The sequence below is a fragment of the Oncorhynchus masou genome, chromosome 3 (genome assembly GCF_036934945.1).
Source record: "Oncorhynchus masou masou isolate Uvic2021 chromosome 3, UVic_Omas_1.1, whole genome shotgun sequence".
Classification (NCBI taxonomy): Eukaryota; Metazoa; Chordata; class Actinopteri; order Salmoniformes; family Salmonidae; genus Oncorhynchus; species Oncorhynchus masou.
In genome coordinates, this window is record NC_088214.1 from 5,287,495 (window position 1) to 5,294,535 (window position 7,041).

Below are 7,041 nucleotides of genomic sequence, written 5' to 3' on the forward strand. Positions count from 1 at the left end.
TTTAACAAAAATAAGAGTTAAGAAAATATTGACAAAATAAACTAAAGTTTAAAAAAAGAAAAAAAAGTAAAACAATTAAATTAAAATAACAAGGATTCATACAGGGGGTACCAGTACCGAGTCAATATGTGGGCGTTAGGCGTTATCGTGGTGGGCTTGGACCATGATAGTTTGTTGGTGGTGTGGACACCAAGGAACTTGAAGCTCTCAAATTGCTCCACTACAGCCCTGTTGATGTGAATGGTGGTGTGCTCGGCCCTCCTTTTCCTGTAGTCCATGATTAGCTCCTTTGTCTTGATCATGTTGAGGGAGAGGTTGTTGTCCTTGCACTACACTGCTAGGTCTCTGACCTCCTATGGTCAGCGCTTACAAGATCCACTAACCCACTGTCAATGATGGTACATCATCCTTATTCAGGATTAGCTTCCTGGCAACACCCATCGAATGTTCTCCCTAATTGACAAAGCAACTTCACTTGAAATGTGCACTGCACACTGCACAATTTTCGGTGCACCCTGTCCACCCTTTAAAAAAAAGGAAGTATATAATCGATAACTTGAACTGCTTAACAAAGGATGTAGATAATCAGAGTGCATTGTAACCCACAGTATTATAGCCACTACACTATGACAACCTTACAGTGATGCCAAGCCAAATAATGCAGCAAATCTGATTCCAACCCAACAAAATGAACATTACTTCAATTTCACAGTCAATTCCATACAGCATTATTAAGATGATCACTAAATTACATTGACGGTTATTATGACAGTTTTGACAGCTATTACAGCTGAGTCCCTCAGAATATGTCTCTGTTCATGGGGGTGGATGTCAGGGCCAGATAGATCCTTTCATCACGTCTTCAGGCAGACTGCTATCCTCAGTGTCCAACAGAAACAACAGCTGCCATAGAGGTCAAGGCTAGGAAGCAAGTGCTACAGACACTAAACAGTCAGGGACAACTTTATTTGCTCATTCATGCACAGACAGGAACACAATCAGTCAAGTGTGCGACTGGTGGGGAAACTGCAAATGAATGGACTGTGCTGTACCTTACTCTTACTTAGATCAGACTGGACCCCTGCTCCTCTAGTTACTGGTCCTCTAAACCCTAACCATTGGAGCTGACTGGACCCCTGCTCCTCTTGTCCTTGTTACTCCAAACCATAACCCTAACCCTTAGAGCTGACTGGACCCCTGCACCTCTACTTCCTGGTCCTCTAAACCCTAACCCTTAGATCAGACTGGACCCCTGCTCCTCTAGTCCCTGGCCCTCCAAACCCTAACACTTAGAACCTACTGGTCCCCTGTTCCTCTAAACCCTAACTGTTAGAGCTGACTGGACCCCTGCTCCTCTAGTCCCTGGCACTCCAAACCCTAACACTTAGAACCTACTGGTCCCCTGTTCCTCTAAACCCTAACCTTTAGAGCTGACTGGACCCTGCTCCTCTAGTCCCTGGACCTCTAAACCCTAACCCTTAGAGCTGACTGGAATCTTGCTCCTCTAGTCCTTTGCCCTCTAAACCCTAACCCTTATATCAGACTGGACCCTTGCTCCTCCAGTCCCTGTTCTTCTAAACCCTAACCCTAACACTTAGAGGATACTGGACCCCTGCTCCTCTAGTCCCTGTTCCTCCAAACCCTAACCCTTAGAGCTGACTGGACCCCTGCTCCTCTAGTCCCTTGCCCTCTAAACCCTAACACTTAGAGGATACTGGACCCCTGCTCCTCTAGTCCCTGTTCCTCCAAACCCTAACCCTTAGAGCTGACTGGACCCCTGCTCCTCTAGTCCCTTGCCCTCTAAACCCTAACCCTTAGAGCTGACTGGACCCCTGCTCTCTAGTCCCTGTTCCTCCAAACCCTAACCCTTAGAGCTGACTGGACCCCTGCTCCTCTAGTCCCTGGCCCTCTAAACCCTAACCCTTAGAGCTGACTGGACCCCTGCTCTCTAGTCCCTGTTCTTCTAAACCCTAACCCTTAGAGCTCCTGGACCCCTGCTCATCCGGTCCCTGTTCTTCTAAACCCTAACCCTTAGAGCTGACTGGACCCCTGCTCCTCTAGTCCCTGTTCCTCTAAACCCTAACCCTAACACTTAAGAGGATACTGGACACCAGCTACTCTAGTTCCTGGTCCTCTAAACCCTAACCCTCAGAGCTGACTGGACCCCTGCTCTCTAGTCCCTGGTCCACTTTACAAACGGCATATCACATTCAACAAACCAAACATTCAAATACCCGTTAAGGAAGGTAAAGTAAAACCCAAACTGGTCTGTGCATCAATACCGGTATATTGTAAAATACGCTATACCACCCAGCCCTAGATTCAATGATCCAGCACCCTTCCCTTGCGAGGATAACGGCGCTGAGCCTTTTTATAAAATGTTTTCTGAGATGGGAGAACACATTGGTAAGGATCTTAGACAATTCCTCCATGCAGAATCTTTCCCAGATCCTTGATATCCTTTGTCTGCGCTTGTGGACTACTCTCATCAATTCAAACCACATGATTTCATTGGGATTCAAGTCCGGAGACTGAGATGGCCATTGCAAAAATGTTCATGATGCCGTTGAGCTTAACAAGGGCCCCAGGACCAGTGGAAGCAAAATAGTCCCATAACATTAAAGATCCTCCACCGTATTTTACAGTCGGTACAAGGTTCGTTTCTGCATATGCATCCATTTTTGGACGCCAAAACCTCTACTGGTGTGCGTGGCTGAAAATGTAGCTCAGTATTTGTATAATTTATTTTATACAGTCTTTTCTGCTCATCTTTCTCAAAGGGTGCCAATAATTTTGGACCCGACTGACTGTATATTTCTCCCATCTGCAACACAGCAAAGCAGAGATAGACTACAGACATTAACATTTATGTTAACGGTCTGTCACAAGAGACTATACTCTAGAGGACTGTGATGTCACTCTTTCCTAAGGCTGGTCTGGATGAGTCGCCCCTGCTACCCAAGATGCTTGTTCTGCCAACAGCTGCAGGACAAGCGACCTTGAAGGAAGGGAGGGGATGGGATTACCGCTTTCATCAATGTTCTCTTTTGTATTTCACACTGGTCTGTATTTGGCTTTGTCTGGTCTGTATTTGGCCATATCACGCTGGAGCGCAGCTCAAATTGCAGCAGATGTGGTTTGATACTTATTACTATGGCGGCGGGGGTAATAAAGCCATCGTGCTATGGTGGCTGCATTTACTTCTAACACCCAGTTTGTGAACATATTGAAGACAAGGTCATTGATAAGGCTTGTAAATAATCCTGTTTTGGTCTACTGTACCTCTGTCTTTGACTTCCTAACATTGAAACTTATTAAGTCCAAAGGTTTAACAGATCTGTTTGATTGGGTGGTTATGGGGGATGTAAATCTTGCTAAAAGACACGATAACTCACCTTTGGATTCATTTATTTATACTTTTAAGAAATATGTTTAATTATACATTTCAGACTTGCTGTAAAAGTAAAGCCAAGGACAACCTACACTGTAGAGCAGAGGGATCCGGTGCAGGACAGCACAATATTTTGACCATATTAGTAGACCCTGTCTTCACATTGCTGACATTGGGTACTGTAATAGATTTTACCACGGAGATATGGCCTGGAAAAAAACAAGCTCTGAATGAGCTGAGCCTTGCACTGGCCTCTCCAAGTCTTTCAAAGGGGACCAGGAGTGTTATGTGGATCCCTGCCACCACATGTGACATTACACATCCCAAAATAGACCTTTTACCGTGGGGACATTGTTATGGATTAAATCATGTTAAAAACAAAATTCCGCTGTTGTGAGCCAACGGCTCATGCCTGTTGTAATGAAAACTACTTTGTGAGTGTAGATGTAGTTTTGAAACACCATTAAAGTGTACTGGATCAAGAGTTTACTTAGCAACCACAAAGGCTCCGCAGTCAAAAAAGATCAGACTTTTAGAATGACAGTAATGACAGTTTAGCATACTTATCGACAGCTGACGGTCAACAATACCATCGGGGTTTGGCAATGGTTCTGACAGCTGCAAGGTGTGCAGACTTATATTCCATCCCAGCAACACCCTATCACAGCTTATTGCGAAATAGACAAATTAGCCTACTTATTCGAAATTCATTGTTCGCTGTGTATTATACACCATTTTCTTCATAACATAATCGTGTACATTACACCATTTTCTTACGAATTCCAATTTGTTGTTGCTAAAATAAGCTAGGTCAACTCTGTGGCTAACGTTAGCTAGGCTAAAGTAAGCTAGGTCAACTAAGTGGCTAACGTTAGCTAGGGTAAAATAACCATTTGCTAGCATGTTAAGGTTAGGGTTTAGTTAAAATGCTAGCTAAGTAGTAAGTAGTTGCACAGTTGCTAATTAGCTAAAGTTGTCAATGATGTGATTCGAGCACGCAACATTTGGTTTGCTAGACCTTTGCGTTCTCCGTCCTGACCACCACCCTCCTATTGTTTCTGTCTTAAGTAACCTACTGTCTTTATCTGATTGAAATGCACTGTATATTAGTGTACTGTACACACACACACAAAAAACAAATTTCCAATAAATAATTTGGATGTTTTTCACAATAATCTGTGATAGTGGGTTGATCACAGCTCATAGTTTTAATTTAGATGAGCCAGGTGTGTTAATGCTGGGACTGGTTTATTAAAGCATTTTCACAGCAGCTCTCCAGTCAGGTGGATTGAATCCTGAGCTGACAAGGTCAAAATCTGTTGTTCTTCCCCTGAGCAAGGCAGTTAACCCACTGTTTCCCCGGGCGTCAATGACGTGGATGTCGATTAAGGCAGGCCCCCCTCCCGCATCTCTCTGATTTAATTCTTCTTTCTTTTTTTTATGTGGAAGACACATTTCAGTTGAATGCATTCAGTTGTACAGCTGACTAGGTATCCACCTTTCCCTTTCCTGTCCAGGGCTTTGGTCCACAGCATTCATCGTCAGCACACCTTTACCCCTTCCTGTCCAGGGCTTTGGTCCACAGCATTCATCGTCAGCACACCTTTACCCCTTCCTGTCCAGGGCTTTGGTCCACAGCATTCATCGTCAGCACACCTTTACCCCTTCCTGTCCAGGGCTTTGGTCCACAGCATTCATCGTCAGCACACCTTTACCCCTTCCTGTCCAGGGCTTTGGTCCACAGCATTCATCGTCAGCACACCTTTACCCCTTCCTGTCCAGGGCTTTGGTCCACAGCATTCATCGTCAGCACACCTTTACCCCTTCCTGTCCAGGGCTTTGGTCCACAGCATTCATCGTCAGCACACCTTTACCCCTTCCTGTCCAGGGCTTTGGTCCACAGCATTCATCGTCAGCACACCTTTACCCCTTCCTGTCCAGGTACCGTTTTAACACTCCTTTACACTGCTCATTCCATTATGAGAGTCCTCCCTTGGCTGTGAAGTCCGTTTTGACCTTTGTGGCCTACTGTACAGGTGTGCCCTCTGACTTGAAGTGAAAGGTATATAAATACTTTCACATTGATCTAAGATTTGTTTTGTAAATCCCCCTCCACCTGTAAAAGTTAAATTGAAGATTTGGTAAACTGATGTTAAGGGAAGCTTCTAACCAACTGTATATCTTAGAGAAACATGCCCCTCAGGTGTCAAATATCAAGTATGCTACATCTCTTCCCATTCAAATATCTTTAATGTCATGAACTCCATTGAAATAATCTTCACGTGCGAAGGCTTTCTCTATCCACAAACGAGTCCAGAAAATATGTTGTGTCTCTGTGTGGCATCAATGGCCAAACTTAGCTGTGTGCAAGTGTTGGCTGATAATCACTTCGAAGGTGTTAAACAATAAGCCTTGAATGCAGAGATGAGAATAGCATAGTCCAAGAAATTTAAAGATTGTTTGCCTTGCCTACTCAACATATGTCTCCTGCAACGCCCCCAATGGAGTTTCCAACTTTATTAACATTGTCACATTGTCACATTGTTGCACAGGTTTGGAGAACGTTGTTACAACATCAGTTTACTAGTAGGGGATAGGATGAGACATCTAACATAAACAGAATTTCAAGAATTTAAATATTTTTAGTCATATTATTTGACTGTGGCGCTATGCTATTCAGCGGTTGCTGATGACAATTATCCCGCTTAAGGGATGGGTAGCGTCAAGAAGTTAACAACTACATACCGCAGTAGTATATCAAATTTTAAGGATAAATCTCAGATCTCCAATTGTTTTGGCCACAGGATTGGTGGTTTCTTTTGGTATCATTTGAAAGGTTTACACATGAAGGTTCGACAACACTTTGTTGAAACGATTTAAACAAATGTTGTTGGCACCATTCACAGCAGCATTCAAAAACACATGTTCAACATTATTCATATTTATCAATTTCACAATGAAAATGTGTATTTTTACTGTCGCAATCCCTAAGCACCCTGACACACTGTTCACTCAAAAGGCTAGTGGGCAGTGTAACAGGGGTGTTTATGCCAATTCAGTAATCTAATGTTTATGATCGGTTGGTTGAATTTGCATGCCAATAAGATGTATTGCCGTTGGCCACGCTTGTTGATAGCGGGAGATCGAATGTCAATTCTTCCCAGTCTAATATTTACATACAAGCGGTAGGCCATGTTCTAAACTTAATCTCTGTATTCTATTCATGGAAATTAAAATGTGTAGAAGTTTAGTATGTACAGCAGCAGAGGGTCAGTCACAGCGCTTTACTCTTGTAGCACGTTAGGGGTTAAATCCCTTGCTCAAGGTCGACCTAGGTTTAAATTGTACATTTCACATTTTTGAGCTAGATTAGCTTGATTTCACTTTCCAGACGCAATGAAACCAATGAAATAGTCTCAAAAGTGCAAACCCAACCCGTCTGACACTCAAGGCAGGTTCAAGCAAATTCGATTTGAACCCAGGTGTGGAAGGCACCTGAGCAATTTGATGCTATTGTAACATGCTAATTAAACTTATCGGAGACTAGCATTACTGCCACAACCCTATGGATATAGGCTTTCGTAAAGGATGAATTGACATGAAATGTAAATGAATAGGAATAAATGACTTTATTTGAACTATTCCGTATA